Below are 27598 nucleotides of genomic sequence, written 5' to 3'. Positions count from 1 at the left end.
AGAATTAAGCAAATTTTCTTAGGCGCGTGCTTTTTGATGTGTAATATAAAAGTTAATGAGCTTTATATATTTGGAATCACTAGAAAAAACAATTCTTTCAAGCATCTACAGTGTCATTTTTCCACATATGTCACCATATTTGAATAATTTCATTAAGTTCTATCGGTCTACTTTGAAATACATTGATATCGAGATTTTTTTTTTTTTTTAAGTTTTTCCTCACAAATGTACGATTAACGAGTGTTTTTAAGTAGTCGTTTGTCTTTTATTAGATTTTCGTCTAGTCTAACCCTCTCTTGTTCTAAAAATATTATATTATTTCAGAATCATCACCAATTTCACTGTTTACTACCCCCACCCTTACCATAATGTTTGGGTTCGTTTTTGTGTCCTATCCCTCACCATTATTACAAAAATATAAGTAACATCATAGTGATGACTAAAAAAGCTTGAGTTTGGTCCCCCTCAGAGGTTTTCCCGAGGGTAGCCGCCCCTTCCCCCTTAGCTGTGCCCCTGGCTGAAAGCAAGAAATTGGCTGATTAAAAATAAAGTGGAAACTGTCAAAATGAGTCAAGTTTTGTGTCTAAAATGGACGTATCCAGGCATCAATGATATAAATTGGGGAAGGGACCGTCCCTCCAGATTCTTTTTCCGTTTTAGATTTCGAAATAAAACTATTTTGGGGGGGGGGGGGGTTGTTCTTATGGAAGAAAGGATTTTTTCAATTTTGTCGAAAATACTGCAGAATGGCAAATCTTTTCCCCCTAGACATTAAAAAATACATTTTGTGCCTCCATGTATTGTTGTGGATTGACACCACTTCCAGAAATTAGAGGAGGGCTAAGCTGTTAAACCAGAAGTGACTTGGAAACAGCAATAACTTAAAGTTTCGTGAATTTGATGGAATTCGAACTTTGTTGAGATAATATTTAGTTCAGAAGCAGCGGATTTTAGAAGAAAGATCATTTTTTAGTTTTTTTTTTATTTAACCCAAAGAAGCTAGGATTTGTTAAGAGACAAACAAAAGGGGAGCTTTGGTCATTAGCCTGAGTATTAGCCGTTCCTAGCTCGTTTGAATTTTTGGGTATCACTTAATCAAGTTATCAAACATTTCTTTTTTACAAACCTCTCCCCCGGAAATGGAAGTCATTGTTTTACTTCTGTTTTTTTTTTATGGTATAGGCGTACTCATTTCCTCACTATTTAATATTTCAGCTACACGTTAAGAAAAGAGATTTGAAAATGATACCCTATTAGTTGTTATTACTAATACATGATAATAGCTATTGTCCTAAATCTTTAAAGAAATGTTTGGAACATTAATTGGTAATTTTTGAAGCAATCCTTGTAATGATCGGTATAGCAAGTTTTCAGTAATCCAAAATTGTCACTCGCATTGAGGGACTTCAAGAAAGCAGCCACATCAACCGTTTTTGGCAATTTCTGTCCGAATGAGTTTTGAGCCAAATGTCAACTTTATTTTTATCTGTTTTAGATTTAATGATAATTTATTTTCCTTTTACTATTTTCCTTTATTTTCGGTTATGTCATAGGCCTAATCGTTATTTGTTTTTTTTTTATATTTTATTTAGCCTTGGAAATACCCTTTACTCGTCGGTTAAAAAGAATTGTTTGATATTTTCAACTTAATTCTGTTTTGTGTGTTGATTACCCTTTCCTTTGTCGTATCTGATGGAGAAACATCCATGGTATTTCTTCTAGTTGTAGTTTCTCAAGAACTAGTATGCTGATTACAGTTAAAATTTTATAAAGTGTCAGAACTTGCTGGGGCTTTTATCCTGTTTTTGGACTCATATCCCTTTATCTTCATGTGTTTTGTTAGAGTATTTCCATCCAAAAGGGTCGAATTTTGCCATGGAATCAAATATTTTTCTTCTGAATATGTATATATGTATATAATATTTTATATGTATATAATATTTTTTCAGAACTGTATATATGATACTATATATTTTTCAGAGACTATTTAGATTATTTTACCCCCTCCTCCACCTTACCCTCGAACTTCAAATAAGAGGCTCTCAAAACGTCTAAACGCTCTGACAATTACGTATTGATCATCAAATTGATTCTCAAGATATTGTAGATGTAGACCTTTTGTGAACAAAAGGTCTCTTGATGTTCTAAGAAGTGCGGGTCATTACATAAGTATACATTTGATAAAACCTGTTGGCTACCCCTTGGAGAACAACATCGATGAGTTCCACCATAATAGCAGATCCGAGACCAAACATATTCCTATGTTTTACCAAAATATGTTTGTTGATACCTGGTAATTAGTGGACTGTAGTTCCCCTAGGATTGGGGCAAAGTTTTACTGACTCGAGATGCATCCTTCTGGGATATTTATCTGGGATATTTTTATCCTTCATCCTTCATTGTGAGCAAAAGGGCTATCTAAGAACTTTCGCGTGGAGTACCTGGTATGTACAAAAGTATCCAAGAACATATTTTTCCTTGGATGAGCAAATGAAAGGCTTCATGAAGACTCCTGGAAAGTAAAATAGCAAAATTTTTATTTACGTTACACTGAGTCTGTCTTTAAGTTTTCACCACAATCTCTCCATAGAACGTGATAAAAAAAAACAAAAAACTATTTGGTATAACTTCCCAAAAGTTGGCTTAAGCCACAAGTTTTGTCCAAGAAAAATCATAATTCTTCAGATGGTTCTAATGGTTAGTACTCTGGTGATTTTGATACTTTTGTTCCAAAAAGTTTCGGCAGCTCTGAAAGGCTCCTAATATGACCTAATTATCGTGTAAAAGTTGTATTTCTTAGAGACTAGTTTCTTAAATTTTTTTTTTGTTCCCAATCTGCATCTTCACCCCATCTTGGATAAGGGAGGCAGAGAGGGACGTAAGGATTAACATTTTGGTCAGACCTGTGAGGCGATTTTCTATAGTCCAGGCGGAACAATAGTGCTCCCTAAGTAATGAGTAGTGCCTTTGAATGGGCTGTCATAGAGCCTAGATTACATGACTTTCTTTGTAATGAAAATCGTGTTTCAATTGATGCCCCTAGTGACAGATGCCCTCAGAGACAAAATTTATTTGGCTCGTATGTATTGTTTAAAATGGATGCTTTGCCATGAAAAACCATATCATAGGCATTGCAATAGCGCTGCCTAAGTAAAGAACGATGTTGGCACAATGTATTTTTTTTTTTTTTTTTTTTATTGGTCTTAGACCGGGGAACTTCATATCGAAGGAAATGTTGTAGAAACTTCGAAAAGGGCTCACTCGATCGGAAATCGGAGTGGCCAGTGCCCTTTTTAATAGTCAAAAGTTATTGGAGGGCAACTAGCCCCCCCCCCCCCCACGACCATCATTCCCCCAAACATATCCAATCAAAATTTTGTGATAGCCATTTTGTTCCCAGCCGTTTAAAGTTCAGGAAATTATACCTTTGATTAGAACGCTCCCCTTACAGTCTTCAGGGCAAGGGGTTTGGGGAAATGGTGGAACTGGAAGGGGTGTCAGTTGCCTTCCAATCACTTTGGACTATTAAAAAGGGCACGAGCCATTTAAGTTTCCAACCGACTAAGCTCTTTTTAAAGTTTCTACGAGAACGCGTTCTATAAACTCATTACACACCTCCAGGGCATAACTTACAACCCTTGTCCCGAGGGCTGTTGGGGGTTGTCATCCTCAAAGACCTAATTTCCAGAGCTTTTAACTACGTACAACAAAATGGCTATTTCAAAATTTTGATTTGACGTGTTTTGGGAAATGGTGGACTTGGAAGGGGTGTTAGTTGCCTTCCAATCACTTTCGACTTTTAAAAAAGGCAAATGCCACTCCAATTTTCAATTGAATGACCCCTTTTCGAAGTTTCTAGAACAATTCCTTCGATACGAAGTTCCCCGGTCTAAGACAAATGAAAAAAAAAAAAAAATACATTGTGCCAACATCGTTCTTTACTTAGGCAGCGCTATTGCAATGCCTATGATATGTTTTTTCATCACAAAGTATCCATTTTGAACAATACATACGAGCCAAATAAATTTTGTCTCTGAGGGCATCTGTCACTAGGGGCATCAATTGAAACACGATTTTCGTTACAAAGAAAGTCATGTAATCTAGGCTCTATGACAGCCCACTCAAAGACACTACTCATTACTTAGGGAGCACTATTGTTCCGCCTGGACTATAGAAAATCGCCTCACAGGTCTGACCAAAATGTTAATCCTTACGTCCCTCTCTACCTCCCTTATCCAAGATGGGGTAAAGATGCAGATTGGGAACCCCCCCAAAAAAATTAAGAAAGTAGTCTCTAAGAAATACAACTTTTACACGATAATTAGGTCATATTAGGAGCCTTTCAGAGCTGCCGAAACTTTTTGGAAAAAAGTATCAAAATCACCAGAGTACTAACCATTAGAACATCTGAAGAATTATGATTTTTCTTTGACAAAACTTGTGGCTCAAGCCAACTTTTGTGAAGTTATACCACAGAGTTTCTTTTTTATCACATTCTATGAAGAGATTGTGGTGAAAACTTAAAGACAGACTCAGTGTAACGTAAATAAAAATTTAGCTATTTTACTATCCAGGAGTCTTCATGAAGCCTTTCATTGGCTCATCCAAGAAAAATAATATGTTCTTGGATACCTTTGTACATACCAGGTACTCCACACGAAAGTTCTTAGATAGCCCCTTTGCAAAGTAAAACTTTTCCCCAGTCCTAGGGAAACTACTGTCCACTAATTACCAAGTACAAACAAACATATTTGGGTAAAATATAGGAATATGTTTGGTCTCAGATCTCCGATTATGGTGGAACTCTTCAATGTTGTTCTCCAAGGAGTAGCCAACAGGTTTTATCAAATGTATACTTATGAAATGACCCGCACTTCTTAGAACATAAAGAGACCTTTTGTTCACATAAATTTTCGAAACATTCAACTTGGATAGTCTCAGAGAGAGCTTAGAGGATGAATCAAGATAAAAATTTTACCAAATGTTTAGAGACCAGGGGACTTCAAATATTACAATGATAGGAAGAAGATTGAGGAGAGGCTTAAAAGATTTATTCTAATATAGACCTAATGTGTTTCTGCTATTAGCCCTTTTTAATGCTTAGTATCAAGGTGAATTAAAAGGTTCATATTTCCAAAATACTTTATCTACAATATCTTGAGAATCAATTTGATGATCAAAACGTAATTGTCAGAGCGTTTAGCCGTTTTGAGAGCCTCTAATTTGAAGTCCGAGGGTAGGGTGGAGGAGGAGGTAAAATAATCTGCATAGTCTCAGAAAAATATATAGTATTATATATACAGTTCTGAAAAAATATTATATACATATAAAATATTATATACATATATGCATATTCAGAAGAAAAATATTTGATTCCATGGCAAAATTCGATCCTTTTGGATGGAAATACTCTAACAAAACACATTAAGATAAAGGGATATGAGTCCAAAAACAGGATAAAAGCCCCAGCAAGTTCTGACACTTTATAAAATTTTAACTGTAATCAACATACTAGTTCTTGAGAAACTACAACTAGAAGAAATACCATGGATGTTTCTCCATCAGATACGAATTAGGAAATGGTATTTAACATACAAAACAGAATTAAGTTGAAAATATCAAACAATACTTTTTAACCGACGAGTAAAGGGTATTTCCAAGGCTAAAACAAATATCAAAAAACAAATAACGATTATGACATAACCGAAAATAAATTTAAGTGAATGAATAAATGAAACCGAAAACGAAGAAAAATTAATAAAGACCCTGGTAAAACAAATACTCAAGTGAAAGGAAAATAAATTATCATTAAATCTAAAACAGATAAAAATAAAGTATACATTTGGTTCAAACCTCATTTGGACAGAAATGCGAGTGACAATTTTGGATTACTGAAAACTTGTTATACCGATCATTACAAGGATTGCTTCAAAAATTACCAATTAATGTTCCAAACATTTCTTTAAAGCTTTAGGACAATAGCTATTATCATGTATTAGTAATAACAACTAATAGGGTATCATTTTCAAATATCTTTTCTTAACGTGTAGCTGAAATATTAAATAGTGAGAAAATGAGTAGGCCTATACCTAAAAAAAAAAAACAGAAGTAAAACAATGACTTCCATTTCCGGTGGAGAGGTTTGTAAAACAGAAATATTTGATAACTTGATTAAGTGATACCCAAAAATTCAAACGAGCTTGGAATTTTAAGGCGGCTAATACTCAGGCTAATGACCAAAAGCTCCCCTTTTGTTTGTCTCTTAACAAATCCTAGCTTCTTTGGATTAAATAAAAAAAACAACTAAAAAATGAGCTTTCTTCTGAAATCTGAGTAGGGAAGCCCTAATATCTCCCGGGGGGAACCACTGCTGCCATCTACAATTGATTCTAACGCTGACAGGCTATAATTTATTCAAGATTATTCATCGAGTCTAATGGGGTCAATGCCCCTTTTTCAAGGTCGATTTATTTGTCGTTTCTAGGTGTAATGACTCCGGGGCGAAGTTTGCACATGCGCATTAACGGGAACAATGTATTGATCAACTGGAGGGGAACTGGATTTCTGAGAAATTGATTACATAATCGACTAGGACATAAGAGGAACTGGATTTTTGATAATCGACTAAGACAAGAGGGGAAGTAGATTTCTGAGAAATTGATTACATAAGCAAAGACGGTGAATTATTGATCCACGGAACGGGAATAGGATCACGTGTCTCTATCTAAGCCAATCAGGGAGTCGGAAATATTAGTTGGACAGGATTGTAGAGAATATAAGGAAAGACTTTTTGCTATAGTTTTTATTAGTGTGTGAATAGAATTCAAAGGAGTGAGAACAGTTTGGTCCCCTACCCCAACCCCAAAGGGCCCCATCCCCCCAAAGGGCTCCCGGGCCCCCAAAGGCTCTCTGGCCCCCAAAGGGCCCCCGGACCTCTAAAGGGGACCCCCGGGCCCCCAAAGGCCCCCCAGGCCCCCAAAGGGCTGCAAGCAATACTTTTCAAAACACCAAGCAACACTTTTCAAAAACATTTCAGAACAAGTTCTTTTCTTAATATCCCTCCTAAACCCATTTTACAAGTTGAAGTACCTATCCTTATCACCCATTGAAAAGTATTGCTTGGTTTTGTGGTATTCAAAAAGCTGTAAAGTAAAGTTTTGGGTGAAAAGGATGGGTACTTCATTTTGTAAAATGGGTTTAGGTGGGACATTAAGAAAGGAACTTGTTCTGAAATGTCTTTTGAAAAGTATTGCTTGGTGTTGTGGTATTCAAAAAGCTGTAAAGTAAAGTTGTGAGTAAAAAGGATGGGTACTTCAATTTGTAAAATGGGTTTAGGTGAGATATTAAGAAAAGAACTTGTTCTGAAAGGTCTTTTGAAAAGTATTACTTGGTGTTGTAGTATTCAAAAAGCTGTAAAGTAAAGTTGTGGGTGAAAAGGATGGGTACTTCAACTTGTAAAATGGGTTTAGGTAGGACATTAAGAAAAGAACTTGTTCTGAAATGTCTTTTGAATAGTATTGCAAGGTGTTATGGTATTCAAAAAGCTGTAAAGTAAAGTTGTGGGTGAAAAGGATGGGTACTTCAACTTGTAAAATGGGTTTAGGTGTGATATTAAGAAAAGAACTTGTTCTGAAATGTCTTTTGAAAAGTATTGCTTGGTGTTGTGGTATTCAAAAAGATGTAAAGTAAAGTTGTGGGTGAAAAGGATGGCTACTTCAACTTGTAAAATGGGTTTAGGTGGGACATTAAGAAAAGAACTCGTTCTGAAATGTCTTTTGAAAAGTATTGCTCGGTGTTGCGGTATTCAAAAAGCTGTAAAGTAAAGTTGTGGGTGAAAAAAATGGGTACTTCAACTTGTAAAATGGGTTTAGGTGGGACATCAAGAAAGGAACTTGTTCTGAAATGTCTTTTGAAAAGTATTGCTTGGTGTTGTGGTATTCAATAAGCTGTAAAGTAAAGCTATGGGTGAAAAGGATGGGTACTTCAATCTGTAAAATGGGTTTAGGTAGGACATTAAGAAAAGAACTTGTTCTGAAATGTCTTTTGGAAAGTATTACTTGGTGTTGTGGTATTCAAAAATGTTGTAAAGTAATGTTGTGGGTGAAAAGGATGGGTAGTTCAACTTGTAAAATGGGTTTAGGCGGGACATTAAGAAAGGAACTTGTCCTGAAATGTCTTTTGAAAAGTATTGCTTGGTGTTGTGATATTCGAAAAGTTGTAAAGTAAAGTTGTGGGTGAAAAGGATGGATACTTCAACTTGTAAAATGGGTTTAGGAGGGACATTAAGAAAAGAACTTGTTCTGAAATGTCTTTTGAAAAGTATTGCTTGGTGTTGTGGTATGCAAAAAGCTGTAAAGTAAAGTTGTGGGTGAAAAGGATTGGTACTTCAACTTGTAAATTGGGCTTAGGTGGGTCATTAAGAAAAGAACTTGTTCTGAAATGTCTTTTGAAAAGTATTGCTTGGTTTTGTGGTCTTCAAAAAGATGTAAAGTAAAGTTGTCGGAGAAAGGGATGGGTACTTCAACTTGTAAAATGGGTTTAGGTGAGACATTAAGAAAAGAACTTGTTCTGAAATGTGTTTTGAAAAGTATTGCTTGGTGTTTTGATACTAATCCTCTTATATCACCATAATTCCGTAACTGACAGCTTTTTTCCCAAGGACTCTGGAGGGTCCTGTCATCACTAAAAGCATAATTATTGGACCTTTAAACTACGGTGAACTCAAAATTTTGGTCAGACGGCTTTAAGGAAATGGGGGCTCTTGGGGGAGGGGGTATATCTGCCCTCTAATCTTTTTGGATACTCAAAGAGGGCACTAGAGCTTTTAATTTCCGTTTGAATGAGCCCTCTGTTGACCTTCTAAGACCATTTGTTCGATACGATCAGTCCCGGAAAAAAAAAAACCAAAATCAAATCAACACGCACCCGTGATCCGGAAAATACATAATTCCACATTTTTGTAGATTGACTTATGACTTATGTCCCATCCGTCCTTGAAGGTCGTATTGGGGCCTCTTCTTTAACCAGTTCATTGATGTGCCTCCTGTAGGTGCTTCTGTTGTCGGCCAGGCGACAGAGTTGTGGCAGAGTTTTGGTTGTAGGGTGAGAAGTTTTCTTTCCATCTCTTCGGAGGGCGACCTCTGGGTCGAGAACCATGTACTCGTCCATCGAAGGTTATCTTCGGGAGACGAGTGCTAGCCATGCGTTGGGTATGTCCAGGCCATTTGAGTTGTTGTAGTTTTATTTTGTCCAGTATTGTAAATTTGACTTTCAGATTATAGAGAAGCTTGGAGTTGGAGATCCTGTCCTGGAAGGTGATACCAGTGATGTGTCGTAGGGATTTGGTTTGAAAGGCAGCTTGGTGGTGTTGATCGTCTGTTTTAAGCGTCCAGGATTCACAGGCATAGATGGCGATTGGAATAATGAAGGAGTAGAAGAGTCTCGTTTTGAGAGTTGTTGTTGAGTTCTTATTCCTCCAGATGGGCATCAGAGCTTTAAAACTGGAGTTTGCAAGTGTCAAGCGTCTCTTGATGTCTTTGAGTTGGTTGTTATCATAAGTAAGTAAGCTCCCAAGGTAGGGGAAGCCTTCCACCCACTCAATGGTACCTTCACCAAGCTGAAGGCTGAGATTTACCTGTGAATCGAATTTGCGTGAACAGCGCATGGCTTTCGTTTTCGAGGTGTTAATTGCCATCCCGAAGAGGTTGGGGGACGAGTGAACGCTGTTAGCCTGAGATTCTAGATCTAGAAGGGACTCGGCTATTAGGACTATGTCATCAGCATATGCCAGTTTATCTATCACCACTCCTCCGACAAGGGCGCCGGGCGGGTTATCTGTGAGTGAAAGGGTTGCAGTTAGGAAGAGATTAAACAGCTCCGGTGATATTAGGCAACCTTGAAGTACTCCAGTAGAGGTTTTGAAGCTTTCGGTAAGTCCTTCTCCAGTCATGACGCGGCTACTGAACTTCTTATACATGTCTTTGATCAGTGAGATCAGGTTGGATGGGATGCCAAAGTGAAGAAGGATGTGCCATAGACCTTCTCTCCATATCCGATCAAAAGCTTGTTTAAAGTCTATGAAAAGGTGGTAGATGCTGCAGCCAAGTTCACTACACTTTTCCATGTTCTGCCGAACAGTGAATATATAATAATAATAATAATAATAATATAATATATATTGAAAACCCGTCGTATACAATAAATGTACAATTTTTGATCTTTTAGGTCGGAAGCCGGCTTGGTATTCCGGAATGACCATTGAGGAAATGGCTCGTATACGCCAGAGCATGACTCTTGTGAGGATTTTCGCTGCGTGGCTGGTAAGACTTATTGGGCGGTAGTTGTCGCAGACAGCTTTAGAGCCTTTCTTATGCAGGGGGATTATCGTGGCTTCGCACCAGGGTGAGCGGAAGTGAAATTTTTCCCAAGCAGCTGTGGCAATTTTGTGGTAAAGGTCAAGGAGTGGTTTGCAGTTTACTTTCAGTAGTTTGGGCTGGATTTCATCAGGGCCGGCAGCTTTGTTTGTTCTCAAGTCTCTAATAGCTGCTTCTATTTTAGAGTGAAGAGGGGGACGATTTGGATCTTTAGAGGTTATGGGGATAGGGTTGAGAATTGTTCGGTTTGGGTGGATGTCCAGATTCAGTTTATTTTGAAAATGGTTTTTCCATCGAGAGCGGATTCCGTTTGTGGATTGTATTTGGTTTCCATGTTTGTCGAGAAGGCAGAACACTTTAATGTCCTTCTTTTTGGCCAATTCCCGCACTCTTGTATACATGTAGTGGGGGTTTCCTTTCTTGAAGGTCGATTCACATTGATCACATCTTTCTTTAATATGAGCACGTCTGATGGATTTCTCAACAGCTCGTTTGAGTTGCTTGTATCAGTCCCTACTTTCTTTATCTTGCTTGTTCGTAAGTTGGCGCTTTCCGTCGAAGAGTGAGATGATCTCGTCTGTTATTCAAGGTTTTAGAATGTTTTTTTGGGTACCCAGTGTGGAATGAGCGACAACACATATGATATTTGTGCTGTTAGCCACCAGGTTGTCAATGTATTCCTTAGACAGGACAGGTGTAGATCTCGACGTGAGCTCCGAAATTTTTTCGGATAGAATGGTGATATAGGTCATACGTGTGTTTTCGTCTTTCAGTAGATCTACTCGAAACTTGGGGGTTTTCTGAGATAACTTTGATGCTGTTTTAAGTCTTGTTATGAACTTAGACATGACAAGCAAGTGGTCGCTGTCAAAGTCGCCACCAGCTAGCGTGACTGTGTTTAGGACAGACGTTTTCCAACGTCTAGACACGAGGATATAGTCTATTAAGTTTTTAGTTTTTCCATCCGGTGAGGTCCAGGATGTCTTACGGCGAGTTTTGTGCTTGAACAGTGTGTTTGTAATGACTAAATCGCTGTCTCTGCAGAATTTGATAAGGCGTTCTCCTCTTCTGTTCATTTTTCCATGTCCAAATTTGCCCATTACATCTTCGTGTCCTGTGTGGTTTTTTCCAATGATGGCATTGAAGTCACCAATGACAAAGATTATGTCCTTTTTAGGGACAGAATCAACTAGACTTTGAAGCTGGGGATAGAAGTTTTCAGACTCTTCGTCCTCTCTGCTGGAATCCGGAGCGTATACTTGGATAATTGTGAGGTTGGTGGGTGAACCTTTCAGGCGGATCATGATGATCCGTTCTGTGAGGGGGGTTACGGAGATTAAGGATTTTCCGGCTTTATTGGACAGTAGGAAACCTAAACCTTGTCGATGTTTCTTATCATTACGTCTCGAAAGCAGAGGGGTAACATCTCCGAGTTTCTCCAGTGACTCGAAGATGGGTGTCTGCGAGACCAATAACATTCCAGCTGTACCGTGGTATCTTTCAAAGGACTAGGTATATTTTTCCTTTTTTAGCAAGGATTCTGGTGTTGAGGGTACCTATTGACATAGTTATTTTTGGAGAAACAATAGCCTCCAGGGTTGGAGTTGTCAACGTAGATATATTCACGCGATTCACGGTTGTCGAGTCGTCGGCTGCCCCGGACGCGGTATCTCTTAACGCATTATCGTCGGTTACCCCGGACGCGGTAACCGCGTCCAAACCTAAGAACGTCCGCTGAGACATTTTTGAAAATCAGTTGAGAAATAAATAATGTTGCTGTTATACGTCTTTTTTCAATAAGTAAATGATAAAAGTAACCGTGGTGTGTGGTTCAATCTTGACATTTTATGATGAGAGACATATTACCTGAAGTTATGTTTGAATTAACAATGGATTATTTGCTAAAGATTCTTTTATGATCAATTCTGTTTAGAGTCAGTTCGCATAGACTTGTATTTGATTTTGATCCTAGTCCCCACCCCCAATATAATTATACAAAAATTGAAACAGTAAAACAGGGCATTTAGGCCCCATATACTTTTTTGAAAAATTTGCCAATTTTTTTTCGAAGAATTTGTTGGCGTAATCTTAATAAATCTTTTGCTAATGGGGCAGGGGGGCAATTGCCACCCCAGATTCCAGTTTTTCCCTCCCAGCTGAAATTTGGCGTCTTCAAAAATCTTGTATAAGCTATGATTGGCTTACTTAAATCAAGCATCTACAGAAACAGATCAGTTTACTTTAGTATATCATTGCCTTTAACAGGGGCGTAGCTCCAGCACTTTTATTGGGGGGCGAGAGGGGTCGCCATCCGGAGATTCATGGGGCATGGATTGTATAAAAAATGTTCTCCAAATAATTGAGGGGCAACTGTCCCCTTGCCCTTGCCCCCCTGAAACGACACCACTGGCCTTTAGGCTCATTTTCCATTTTAACTGTCACATTCACTTGACTTAGGAAAATCAATCTTAACTTTGCCCCCCCCCCGGGGCTTTGACAAAATTACGCCACCGATCTAACTCCGTATATCCATTACTGCTTCTTAATTTAGCCAACATGATTGTATTTAGTGACTTCAAAAATCCTTGAATAACTTAGTTTTCACGAATATAAAACCTTGCTTCATTTGGGCTTCCATACCGTACTTCAATGTTTGCCTTTTCAAATCAGACCCGTGAGGTCTAAATCAGTTTGAATTTATTTCAAAGAATTGGAGTTTGATTGACTAAAATCTCTAGAATGGACTCGGAGTCAAAGTAATGACAAACTTGTCGGACAACTGGAGTAGGTGCCAATATGTTCTCATGTCAAGACCGTACCCAGGATTTTTTTTTCGGAGAGGGTTTTACTCAAAGTTTTTTTTCGGGATGGGGGGGGGGGTTACACAAAAAAAAACTCAAAAAAATGCATAAAAATTTTTTTATAGCCATTTTTGTTACGGGGGGGAGGGGGGGAGGGGGAGGAGCTTACCAAAAAGGTAAGCTCCTACGTCCTAACTACCAACACTCCTCAATTTGAGTTTCTCCTTACATTCAATGTAAAGCATATTATGCTTATCATATAACAAGGATTAGCATTTCCGTTCCAAGAATTCTTAGGTTTTTGTGCTACTTCTCCCCTTTTTTCTCGTCTTTTTCGTCTTTAGTTCTTTGTCAGTATTTTCTGTTCGTAAGTCAGTAATATCAAACCAGACTTTTCACCACGGAATTGTGTAAAAGAAATCTCTCGTTTCCCATATATACCGATTCTTTTAATTACTTGCTGCCAGCATTAACTATTTTCACAAGTCCCAACAAATCTCTATCCGTGCCTAGAGAAATGACCTGCTTTGTTTACTGAAACCTTGGCTGAGATTTCACTTTAGTAGTTTGTCGAAATCAGTGCTTCCACTATTTCTAAATTTCCGGGGTGTCCCAAACTTCCCCAAAAGAAAATTGGGTTCTCCAAGATCTTTCCGAAAATTAACATTACCGAAAAGTAACGATTTTTATCTCATGTTAGCGTTCGTGTATTTAAAATCCTTAATTTTTCAGCGAGATATAAGAGAAACCAATATTTTTGGAGGGTAGATGATTTGGGAAAACCCAATGAATTTAGGAATGGTGAAAGCACTGGTAGAAATTGGGATCCATTTGACAATTTGTTAATTCATAGTATGTGCGCATTAGCGGAGATAAATTGATAAACATTTGTGCAATATTCGATGAGTGATTTATTGTGGATATTATCTAATTTTTAATATTCGTGTATAATTGATACCGCTTTATTATACCAATTACCCGCTTTATATATATATATATATATATATATATATATATATATATATATATATATATATATATATATATATATATATATATATATATATATATATATATATATATATATATATATATATATATATATATATATATATATATATATATATATATAAACGTTACTAATGTATAAAACCACTTACTTTATATAATCTTGAAGATTACTAAAAAATTCCGTAAAGAATTATCACTTTTCACATCCTATTATTAACACTTTTGTTTCCGAATGAGTTCCCTTAACCAACTAATACAAAACTAAAACAAATCATGTGGCCTTAACCGTTTTTGATACTTCTTTTATCAGCATATATGTTTGTTTTGTTTGATAATTTATCTTTTCCAATGTTTGGATCTGATGTAGACAGATTAATCTTCTTACTTTACTCAAAACTATGCAAAAGATAAGCACAGATACTTTTGTTTGACTTTAACTCAAAACGTTTTAAAAGATGATTTAACATTAAAAGTTGCTAGACGAATGAGTCAATTTTTTAATGATAATTTAGCTCCATAATATGCCTTGATGCGGTGGCGGTTCTAGGCCTGCACAAGGGGGGCAGCTCCTCCCCACAGTTTTTCTAACATCTTATATTAAATTCCTTTTCTTTTATATAAAAGGTGTACCTGTGGTATACCTTACCTCACTCTAGATTATGATGCCGCTACTGCCTTGTCGTGTAATAAAACTTTTTAAAGCTGTTTTTCAAATGTTCTCCCAGAGATTATTTTTTTGCAGATTTAATGTAAAAGAAAAAATTAAAACCAGAGATAAAAACTGAACTTAGTTGACTTTTGTAAATGAAGGACGGAAAATTAGCTTTCTTTTCAAGCTTATTTTAAAAATGTTTTTACTGTTATTAATATGAAAAAGAACGGTACTTGTTGAGAATCCGGTAGTCACACGAGAAGTGAAGTTTCGCTAATACTAATGAAATAAAACAAAATAGGACGAAAATATAATTGTTCAGAAACAAATTTGGGCTATATATTTGCAAATTAGGGGTGGGGATGGGGATAAAGCATAGCATATATTAAACACATAACCTAACCTAGGTACCTTTTTCTGCCCCTTTAACCCCAAAAAACTAAAGTTTAAATCTTTGTCATGGAGTGAGTCACCTCACAAGTCAGAGAAAACCTATTTTTCATGTAGCATATCGGTCTTTATCGATGCGGTCTTTCTCGCGTGACTACCGGATTCTTAACAAGTACCAAAATAACTTTCCTAAAAAGAAGTATTCAAAAGATAAGTAAAGAGCCATAGTAAAAGTTAAAACGACAGAAATAAAGTCCTATAATAATAATCAGACTGTTTGTGGTGACGAACTGTAAATATAGTGTGACTCGGACTAATAGTAACCGAAACTAAAAAAAAGGGAGTTTGCTAACAATTAATATATCAAAAGAACTGGATTTTTTCTGGATTATTTGATTCCAAATATATAAAATTTAATAAATTGAACGATACCCGTCAAAATCTAAGATCCTTTGATTTTTTTTTTCAAAATCTATGAAACTGTGTCTGATTTTTGAGAAGGGGGAAACACCCCCAAAAGAGAAGGTGACTTTAATGAAAATCAAATTAATAGATTCAGCATATTAGAGAAGCCTCGTTTACTGGTTTCAAGCTCCTACCTGCAAAAAAGTGGAATTTCGCTTCTTTTTCTCGAAGAAAATATCATGGATGTGTGCTTATTTGCAGGTTTTTTAGTTGATGTTCAAACAGTTCGTGGTAACGAACTGTAAGTAAGGATTAACCCGGCTCAATAGTAACCGAAACTCTAAAAACTGGAATTTTGATAGCAATAGATATACCAAAAGAATCGAATTTTTATGCTGATTTGAAATAGATAAGATTCATTAGGTCGTAGTCTTACCCATCAGAGGTTATGAGCCTGAGAATATTTGCCTTATTTTCGAAAAAGGGGAAACACCCCTTAAAAGTAATAAAATCTTAATGAAAATCACATCAACATATTCAGTGTATCAGAGAACCCTACTATAGAGGTTTTAAGCTCCTATCTGTAAAAAAGTGGATTTTTTTTACCATAAGAATGATCACGGAGGCGTGTTTAGTTGTTTTTTTTTTGTTTGTTTGTTGTTGTTTTTTTTACCACGGGTGATCGTATCGATCCAGGAGTCCTAGAATATTGGGAGAGGGCTCATTTGAACGGATATTAAAAGTTCTAGTGCCCTTTTTAAGTGACCAAAAAAAGTGGAGGGCAACTAGGCTTCCTCCCACGGTCCTTTTTATCTCAATATCTTTCGACCAAAATTTTGATATAGCCATTTTCTTCAGCGTGGCTGAAAGGCCAATAAATATACCAAAAGATTGGAAGGCAACTGAGCTCCCTCCCATGCCCAGTTTCCCCAAAATTATCTGATCAAAATTTTGAGACAGTCATTAGTAGTATGTTACCTTATACTTTGCTGGGGCCCCTGTACCAAATAGGTTTTTCTGGTAGTCCTATTCTACAGGTCATTACATCTTTGCCAAGAGATTTACGCAATTTCTAGTTCAAGGTATATACATCACTTTTTTTTAGAGATAAACCAGAACCAGCATGTCTTGTTTCGCTGTTATGCAATTATTGTTTTTTTAACTTATACTTTGCTGGGGCCCCCGTACCAAAAAGGTTTTTCTGGTAGTCCTAATCTACAGGTCATTACATCTTTGCCAAGAGATTTAAGCAATTTCTAGTTCAAGGTATATACATGTCTTTTTTTTAGTGATAAACCAAAACCAGCATGTCTTGTTTCGCTGTTATGCAATTATTTTTTTGTTACCTTATACTTCTACGACGCCCCCGTACCAAACAGGTTTTTCTGGTAGTCCTATTCTACAGGTCATTACATCTTTGCCAAGAGGAACGAGTATAACTTGATTTGTGATTAGGATTTGAATAAAAGGAATAGTTTTCTTTACAATTCATATTAGTAAGAGAATTGAATTCAAATATAATATTTTTTATTTGCAAGTATATTAGTGGATAAAAAAAATGAGTGGTGCATTTACATTATTGGAGATTAATGATGGAACCGACAGTAGCAACGATATACGAGTACCTAATGTATCTGTGGAAAGAACTGCTGGCTGTAGACTATGTCTTGAATGGGACACTATGTATGCTAGATACGTGATATCATTGAGCAAATTTAAGCTGGAGGAGCAGCAGTGTTTTGCTGGAAAAGTAAATATTCCCCATATAAATAAACTTCGGTCAGCATTAGATGTCCTATCGAAATATATTGATGAGAACAAAATGCATCAGTGAATATTATTATTGTGATTGTGATCAATAAGACTGTTTCTAAATCAATGGTATTTGTTTTCTTTTTATTGTAGACTAGCGTATATTTTTTAGAGTAGAAAAAAGAAATTCCGGTTAGTCTGAAGTTGATCGTGAGAGAGTTAGGACTCAAAAAAATGGATAGATTCGAGAAAGATCGAATCATGAGGAATCTAGTTTTTATGGAAGAATATTTAGTTCTAGACAATGATTTTCTAGAGTTGTCTATTCAAAGGAAGATATTTTCTTGGGTAGTACTTGTCGATATGATGAAAACCGATTCCTCCTTATTAGACTATTGTATGAACATTCTACAGCGTGATCCAAATTCATTTACACAATTTATTGATATATTGATTACGACACGACAAAATGATATTGTGGATATGCTTTTAAACATTAGTTTAGAAATTTAGGACTCTTTTTCACAAGAAAGATGGTGCTCAAGGATGATTTACTCCTCTCTCTCTCTCTCAGGCAATTTTTTTTTGTTGCTAGCTCAGTTTCATTGTGGTTGTGAGAGTGTCAACACATGGCAAAATCTTCCATACATGTCAGTTATGTATGTACTCACTGGGCAGCTGGTCATCATGTGAGAATTATGAAATGATTGACGAGTAAGATGAAATCTGTAGATTATGTAACCCATGTAAATTGCATAGAGAGTATGCTGTACAAAATAAAGATTGTACTTCCTGTCTTGAAGAGATGTGTGACTCTCATACTCGATGCCACATTTGCTCCAATTGTCATTATGATTAATGTAAGCAGTGGGAGAGTACATATCCCGGTATGATTGGAAAGAATCCTAACCGTGATTTTAGTTTATTGGTACGAGATTGGTATCGTCGTGGTTTTAGATTGTTCTGGGAGGAGAAACCGGGTCAACGATTCAACTGTTGGAACAACAAAAGAATATGGTTTCTACGCCATCGTTGTGAAGACACTGAGTGTTATGATTATAAACACACTGATCTTTATTGGGCTGTGACGGAATGTGATTCGAAACTGTTTGTAAAATTGCTTCGAATAGGCAAATTGAAACATTTGAATTCTATAGAATGAATGATACTATTATCATAGACTATACAAGGAGATAGAACAAGAGTGAAATCAATCTCTACTGTCGAAGATTTGACTCTGATTTTGCGCTATAGTAGGATCAGTGGGCTTCGACTGCAAAACACCTTACCAGAACCAGTTGTTGTCAACAAATACCTACCAGTGAATGAGATAAAAAGAGCATTAAAGTCATTATATCAAGTATATAAATTTTTTTTTTATTAATAAGAAATTTCACATACATATTTAGAACATTTTATTCTCAGGTCACTAAAATCAATATTAAATACACTTGCAAGTATATTATCAACTTTAAAGTCGTTCAAGTGAGGTAAGTCAACGTAGATGTTGAGAAACTTCTTGTAGGTGTAGCCACGACATCTGAACATGAAAAAGAGTAGTGCATGAAAGCCGCATGTCTTAATAGTTAAATCCTGTACTCTTCGTTGATTTTGAATAATGGTTTTCCCCCTGCTTTCAGTAAAGTTGCTGATGTATGGAGCGTAGAATTTATATGATAGGCCAAGAGGATCAAAAAATTCAATATTCTTTGCTGTTTGAAAGATGCATAGCCAATGACCGGTCTTCAAAGTCGATGGACTGCTATTAACAATGATTAGGGTGTTGTTAACATTTGGAATTTTTTCAATGAAGTCCGAAGGTATGCAATAGAATATACTGAAGATGCTTTATATTGTAGTGGTGAATATGTTTTTGACTGGTTTTTCGTTCAAGAACTTGCAGGAGGGGAACATTTGAATTACCAACTCGAGATGTTTCCACAAATGAAGCGTAGAGAAATATACAAGTGTCCAAGGAAAAGGCAGGTGGGTAGTCTGCAAAAATGAAATTAGTGTTTCCGGCACTTCTACCATTGATTATATTGAGCTTAAAGCCAAGAACGTTCTTTAAGTTATCATTGAGAATAACCTTTTCATTGGCAATAGGTGAACTAATGTAGATCTTTCCCTCCTCCTTTGAATAGTTGAAATGAAAAGCTCATTTTTTACGAGCAGAAATTCTTTTATTGATAGTACGACATAAATCATTCGTGCAGGTGAGCTCCGGGTAATTCAATATATGGATAATCAATCCAATTGATTTTTTGAATTTTTTCTTGATCACCTGGTGGTGTAGGCCAATCATAGGGCCTAACTTTTATATCATATTCACGATCCTTTCTCAGGATGCCATAGGTATTTTCGAGAATACAATTGACAAGAGCCACTTCATACGCACCTTCAAATTTGATGGCGGGGGAGAGTTTTTTCCAAAAATCACTTGTCGTATTCAAGTCATTGTAGAGAGGATCGGAAACGTTGGACATGAAAGCTACATAGAAATCATTGGACGTTGTCAATATCTTCAACACTAATCCAAGAATCAAAATCAGAGTTGTACCCTAGCCATCGAACAAGTAACTATTTCTTACCCCTGCGAGTACGTGTCTTTAATATCTTTTCAATTTGATAGATTTCACTAGCATTTTTAACTTTTTGCAATTCATAGTCGTAAAAGCCGCCGAGAATATCGTCATCCGTAATATCACGTAGACAAGAAGTTAGGGGTGGAGTTTCGTGAATTTTTGTCACTAGCAGAAGTTCAGCGGACCACAAGTTCGCCCCCCTATCATAAACACAAGTATTTCTCATCATTCGAGAAGTATCGCAAGCCTTGAAGTTATTTTTCTTCTTGACATTTGACTCATTGGACTATTGTTTAAGAAAGGTGTCAATTGTATTATGATCCGAATGATGAACTTCCGTTGGTGTAGAGTTGGACAATGATCGATGAGGTCGTTGATTATAAATCAACATGATTTTATCCAGATCATGAGTAAAAGCCGGTGTATTTTTTAATGTACAGTATCTTGAAATTAAAAGTCGAATAGTTCTTATCAATTGTTCGGCCAATGCAGCCTTCATAGGACTGTGACTATGATAGAGCAGTGTACTATATTTCTCTAGTACTTTTGCAACATGAGGATTAACAAATTCACTACCGCGATCCGTTTGAATTTTTTTATATGAATGCTTTTCGAGAATACTTTCAACGACCTGAGCAACCTCAACAGCTCGAGTTAATTGCAATGGAACTGTATGTTCATATTAACTAAAAACACGAAGTGCAAGAAATATATATTTGTACGATAAATGGTAGAGTAGTTGAAGCCAGTCTAGAGTCAAAAGATACTCCCTAATTCTGTGCAATGTGACCAAGTCTTTAATGGTCTGATATTGATTGGCGTGAAGTCTAGGATTTCTGTGCAGAGTGTAACTTGGTTCATTTTGTAGATAGTCTTGTACACTTTTAGAGCGAACGCCCGTGACTTTGGAAAGAGTTGTGGGGGACCTTAAACTCCCCGCCTCGCCAATATTTTCATAAACACCTTTCAGAACTTCAGCCATTTTGAACGTAAACACGTTGTGTAACGTCCGCTACCCTTTTGTATACTGGCTGCTGGTGGGGACGTTGACTTGATACGTCTTCGCTTTTGTCTAGCTATCAGTGGTGTGCTAGTATTTTCCGAAATTGATTTAAAATCTTCTTCTTCTTCTTCAAGTTCATATTTTAATGTTGATGATGATGATGATTCACGTTCATTTAATTTTTTTAGAATTTGTCTATTGCCAATAAGACTTTTGGGGAAGTTTAATGTATTTAGAAAGTTGTATAGATGAGAGTCAAATGATAATAGTCGTTTACGATTTCTAACCATGTCATAGAATAAATCAAGTAGATTATAGATCTTGCCCTGAATTATAATCCTTTCCCCATTGCTCTCAACTTGAATTTGACCACTTTCCAAGAGATAGGTTAGGAGTCGTTTACTTTGTTCACGATATTAGTTGGGCATTAGATTTCCAAATTTAAATAAAAATTAATCCAAATCATCCTTCTTTGTGTTCCAGCAGCAGTAGATTCTTTAGAAGATGATTCTCTTTTGGGATCAGCAGCAGTGGGCTTTGATCGATAGTGTTTGTCCACTCGGCGAAGTGCATCTTGAAGTAAAATCAGTTTTTTATCATCATCAATAGTTTCATTGTCGAGGAATTTACTCAGATTGTCCTCAAAGTGTTCGACGGGTGAGAGAGCGAGTTTTATTGGAGTCAATTTATAGGGTTTTGCCATTCTCACTAGAGAAAACTGTTTACAAGTCCTGCAATTATTGGCAGTAAAAGTGTGAAAAAGCTACCGCCTGTCTGAAGAAGTCGTTTCCTTTTAAAATTCTTTCCTTTCTTTTTATAGGCCCATGTAAGTACAATGGAACGATGTTGCTTTTCCTGTTGCTTAACTACTTCTGATAGTTGAACATTACCCTCGGTCAATTTTAAAGAAAGTTCAGATATTAGATTAATGAAATCATTGTCTATACCGGGTTTGAGTATTGCTTTCCTAAGCTGAGGTTTTGAAGTGCTTAGAACTGAAAATAAATGTCTATTTTCATGTAGTTTCTTCAGTGTCATGATAGTGACTAATAGGTCTTTTTAGTGTTCACGGGGAGATATACTGTAATTTCATTGTCGAAAATATCTGTGACTACACGTAGATCCTCGGGTGTATTTTGATTAAGATCCAATAGGATATAACCGTGGGGTTTATTAGTTGTCTGATTGTATGCTGAGAGCAGAAATTTAGGGGCACCAGGATAGATCTGTTTATTGAGGGTTATTAGTAAGATATAATCACGAGAACTCTATCAGATGATTGAGTGTGGGTAATCATATGCAAGTTTATACATACTGTTTTCCTTTTGAGAAAGGTTGAGTAGTATTTCAGTATTGGTAATACGTCAGTGGCGTTCGTGGACTATGACCAATAGCGGCATTTGCTGAGATCATCGTTCAATAGATTCAGCCAGATTGCTAATGCCCGACAACGAGTTTTGTTCGGTAACTCGCATTTTAACAAGTTATAGCGTGAAATGTATCTGCGTTAATCCCATGGCGGCAGCAAATGGTTTTATGTTATTCTATGACTCCTGCCAAATACTGTAGCAATAGTAGATTTTTTTCGGCTTTTCCACAAACATTTTATCGCAATTTTTAATTATTTTAGTTAAGAGTGTTGTTTTGCCCGACATTGAGGGCCCAGACAGAAACGATCTGAACGGTGTTTTAAATTGATACATGTTCCTTTCAACAGTTCACCTGGACAACTAACTGTAGACCCTAATTGTCTAATGACTAAATAATTTCCCTACTACTACTCTGTTCTTCAAGAAGACAAAGACAAAGACGAATAAAGAATCATATTTTTTTTCTTTTATTATATGCACATAAAAAATTAGCAATACATTGAAAAAAAAAATACACTTTTTTAAATTTATTCATAATAAAAAATACAACATTTACATGGAGACACATATAAAAAACACTTTTTTTTTGTTTATTTATAGAGAAAAAAAATACAACATTAAATTAGAGAGAGAGCACTTGAAAAAACAAATCTGCTCTAAGTCCAAAAAAAGATAACTTTGATATTGTGACGGAGCGCCCCCCGCGCTGGCGGCGGCCGCCCCCCCCCGGGTCGTGAGGCCCCCCCCCCCCCGCCACGAGGCCTCCCCCCCCAAAGGTTTATTTAGGATATTATTTACAGGACTTTATTTAAACCAAGACTTTCCCTGTGGGCAATACATTCAGTCCGGTCTGAAGTTAAATAGTGTCCAAGGGGGAGGGTGGTCACACCATCTTGACAAACATAGACCTTGTCGGAAATGGTACTCATGGCTATTTTTTCTACATTTACAGTAAAGTTCCTGTAGTTCAATGAACGAATTGCCAACAATTTGGCTCGTGGAATTGCATTTTCAACAATACAATTCCTATAAATGTTCATGTCGAAATTCTTGTCCACATAGCGCATGGGTACTCCTTTGCAACGTCTCTTGATTTCCTCGTCGTGTGTCTGTATAAAGTACACATTTAGACCTACAAACATACCACAGGAAATCATGTCGCGTCCGGTTTCAGATTTAAAAAATAAAATCTTATTTGGTACCCGAAACTTAAAAAGCTCATGGTAAATACCACAAAACTAAATTGTGTAGTCCCTCAGTGAGTTGATAATTTAACCGTGAACCAAATCATCAATTATATTTGGTGTTTTTAGTTTGAGCAGTAGAGAATCAGTGTAACCGTAGCATACCTCTACTTGCCCCTTTTCCGGCAACTGTACCCTAGCAACATTGTAGTAGAATTCAAACATGATCTTTTTTGATATATCCAAGATATAACTTCATGCAGCAATATTTTTATTCAAGACAATGCTTCTTTTTTTACTATTCAAAATTACCATGTCCGGGCCAAGGATTGTAAAGGAAGTGTAATTGTGATCGTCAATAATTTGAGCAAAGTGGTTGGGGTCGGTCACAACGTCACAACGATCCCTATTGCTAACGCTCTCACACATTGTGCCGAAAGTCGAATTCAAAATGAGTATAAATTTATTTATTGGCTTTCGTCTGTGCTGCAGAACGTATGCCGACAAAAGTGTCAACAAACGTTTTCAAATAGGGTTTTTGACTAAACCCGAGTGCTCGGTGAACCTTTGTGACGTTAGAACCATTGTTACACATCCATTTTAATGCTACATGATGTACAACTATATTTTTTTTCGGCAGAAGGTCAGCAATAAGTTTTTGTTTTGAAGGTGCACAATACAATCCGTCCTCCTCGACTGAACGTATATTGCGAGGACTCAAAGAGTCCTTAGTCACATGTATATTGATACATGGGAAAACAAAATCCTTTAATGAATCTTGAAGCTCGGCTGGTATCTCTTCATCAATTTCAAAAAAACATCCAACCGACCCATTCTCCTCAACACTGTTAATGTTGAGGAAATGGGGAACTTGAGGGTCATTGAGCCATTTATAGTTGCCGCAAGGTAGTGCATAATTGGACATGGCCGTGGGGTCGAGAAAATTCATATCCAGGAAAACTGCATTTGATTTTGTCCCCGTCTTCTCTCCTGTTGGATCAGTTTCCAAGATACGGTCCCCGTGAAAAACAAACCCCCCCTCATTGACCTCTCGATGAACAGGTACTGATCAATGTCGGTGATTAGCCCAATTTTGTCCCCACTAATTTTCAGGATAAGGTCCATCACTAGATGAGGCAAAGAAAAATAATAACCAACTCAAGATTAAATTCCTCCTAGATGTTATCCGTATTTCTACACATAATGTCTAACAGAGTTGAAACGTCACTCGAAAAATATAGCTTGCAGTAGTCAAACCCGTTTTTACATCCTCCCTCAGCCAAAACTTTTTTACCAAAACTGTATTCCTTGGGGGTGCATCTACGATCATGAAGGATGTCGTAAAATGAGTCAATAGGAAGACTAGTGTCCTTGACAAATCTTGACATGGAACAGTAATACTCATAAGAATTTATGCTTTTGACCGTTAACAAATCATATAAGTCAGTTGGAAATTGTTGCTTGAGAAGGGAAAAAGCACTGCAGCCGTCATCGTTTTTCTGCACTTGAATTAATTCGCTCAATGATTTAAGGAAAAAACAGTATGAATCTAAAAAGCGAATTTTATTCGTATACTCAACGGCGGCTTCAACAAATTTCCACATAAATTCCAAAACACGCAACTTGTCCGATGATTTGGGTATGATTATGGAGGTACAGTTATCTATCTCCCATGCATCATCATCCATTGTTCCATGTCTTTGAAGACACACCAATGTAGGTAGCAACTTCTTCAGATTGTAGTTAGAGTTATTTACTAAAATTGGACGACAAAGTTGTTGTTTAATTTTTAAATTACATGAATTTTGACACCACCATTGAAAGTTACTTTTTCAAATTGAATTAGGGTCAATAAGGTGATTGTGGTCCTGCACCGCGTCTTTTGGGGCAAGGGCACCCCTACACACCCAGCAAATTGTCCCCTTTTCCAGCGCCAGTTGCTCATTATCTGACAATGTCATTGGGTAATTGGTATGACGTAATCGTGAAAGTGCCTTGGTTACTGTTTTTATTAAGGAAAACAGTAGCTTGTCCTTACGACCGTCCTCGTTCATAGTAAAAAAAAAACTTCCCTGATAATTTGATCTATGGTAATATGACGGGCATGCCTGGTGGAATACGCGCCAAGTTTGTATTCATTGACTCGATTTAGCCTTGCTGAGTCCGATACCTTAACCAGTCTTGTTTAACAGTCTAAAGACACTTTATCAGATTGAAGAAGAGAATTTTGAAAATTTTTAAATTGTAAAGTGTCTTCGCCTTCTGCAGGCATTTTAATTCTCTGATTTCCATGAATTTTGCAATGGTTCATGTGATCTGAAAATGTTCGCTCAGCTGTGAATGGGGAAAGGCACATAGGGCAAAAAAAGCGTTTACCTTTCTTCACACCTTGACATAGGAGTCGACTTATTGCAGTGACGGGAAAAAAATGACAATAGTAAATTATATCTTTGGGAGGCTGGTAATTAACCCACACCCGATTTTTAACATTTTCCTTTATCGGTGTCCTCACTGAATACAAAACTCCTTTTTTATTCGGGTTTTCCCCCCAGCTACCAATTCTGTGTCATACTGGAGAACAAACACCCCTCACCCATCATTTTCATTTGCTTTCTCGACTATTCATGTTTATTTAAAGGTAACCAGATACATTACTACTAAACCATAAAAATCTACATTAGGGATAATTTTTACACCATTGCGAGCAAGTCTGTCGAGATTTTTCATTGATGATTCATCTTTTTAATGTCTTATGGGCTGCTGCTAAAAACGCATATTTAATCCATTGCAGTCCCGTGTCAAAATTGAAACCTTGAACTCCTTTGGTAGCCGACAAATCTGGGTGGCATTTTATTCGTCGACTACCCGCTCCCCTTAAAATAAAGTTTTTTTTTAAATCTACTGAGATTCAGATCCATGCGTTCAATGTATAAATATGTGGACCCACTCCCCCTCTCGCTAAACGTATCCAAAGTTGAAATTAGTTTATTCACCCAGTTGAAAAAGTTGTCTTCAAAATCGTTTAGACCTGGATAAAAAGTCTAGTTGCCTGTCGAAAAATGAAAACAAAAAATGTCCCCGGATGTCCCATTTTGTAAATAAACTTTTTGATTCACCGACGTTTTAATTCCCCCTCGACCCTCCCAATTCTGGATCTGAATCTCAATTTTTGCTCGAATTCTGTCGATATAGCTATGGAGAACTTTCACAGGGTCATTTAGAATAATGCTCGCGTTTTCCTCGGGGGAGCTAAAATCTGCCCTTTATGGTTGCAAATGGCTGAGAGCAGATTCTAACAGATAAAAATGAGGCGAGTCCAGGGACGTTGCATTATTTTCATGTTCTGACCCTGTTTGTTCAGGACTCAATTCACTAATAGTAAAGTTGCTGTTAAAAATGTCCCCGGAAGAATTAGGCCCAACAATTTGCATAAGACTGTCCATTTCTTCAGCTGTAAATTGAAAATCCAGGGGGATATCAAATAACATACCTTCACTAACATCCGGCGAGAGGGTGCAATTACCCATAATACTTTGAAGTCCCGGACCAGGGAAGTCAGAAGTTTTCACAGCTTCACCCTGAAACTAGAAAATGAATGGATTAAGTTTTTTTTTTGACGACAGTTTTATCAAAATTTTAACACACTTTTCTTTTTTTCTTTTTTATCAAACAATGTACATTAAATCAAAAATTTTTTTTATAAAAATCTGAGACACACACACACACACACACACACACACACACACGCTCACACACATACAGAGACGGCGCACACACACACACACACACACACATGCTGAAATATTCTTACAGGTTGAAATTGCGTTGCTAACCCCTTAGCCTATATTCAATTAGTCTATAGCGTGCTGTGAAAACAGCGTCAGATAGAAATGCACTGCTTAAACAATTTATACTATTTTTTGAATTTATGCTTCAAAAATCATTAAAAAATTTTTATCGCAGTTCTAACACACTTTTCTTTTTTTCTTTTTTTTATCAAACACTTTTTAATCAAATAAAAATTTTTTTAATAACACACACACACACACACAATCTGAAATATTATTACAGC

General features: G+C 36.7%; 1 protein-coding gene across 3 annotated transcripts in view; it reads right to left on the bottom strand.

The window, feature by feature from the left end:
- The window catches only part of LOC148952773 (fibroblast growth factor receptor-like 1), a 217272-nt gene that overhangs the window by 172925 nt on the left and 16749 nt on the right, over positions 1–27598 (bottom strand). For 2 of the 3 annotated variants that reach the window (XM_089088080.1, XM_089088082.1), the window contains exon 1: positions 14335–14471. The exons of the other annotated variant lie outside the window; for it this stretch is intronic. The gene's annotated coding sequence lies outside the window, so the exon portion shown is untranslated. Of the gene's footprint in view, positions 1–14334; positions 14472–27598 lie in introns of those variants that run through there. 3 annotated transcript variants of the gene reach the window in all.

This window comes from Artemia sp. Qi Xiang Cuo, chromosome 4 (assembly GCF_049724085.1).
Source record: "Artemia sp. Qi Xiang Cuo chromosome 4, ASM4972408v1, whole genome shotgun sequence".
NCBI lineage: Eukaryota > Metazoa > Arthropoda > Branchiopoda > Anostraca > Artemiidae > Artemia > Artemia sp. Qi Xiang Cuo.
The sequence above is the reverse complement of the archived record's forward strand: the minus strand, read 5'-3'. Positions and strand labels throughout refer to the sequence as shown.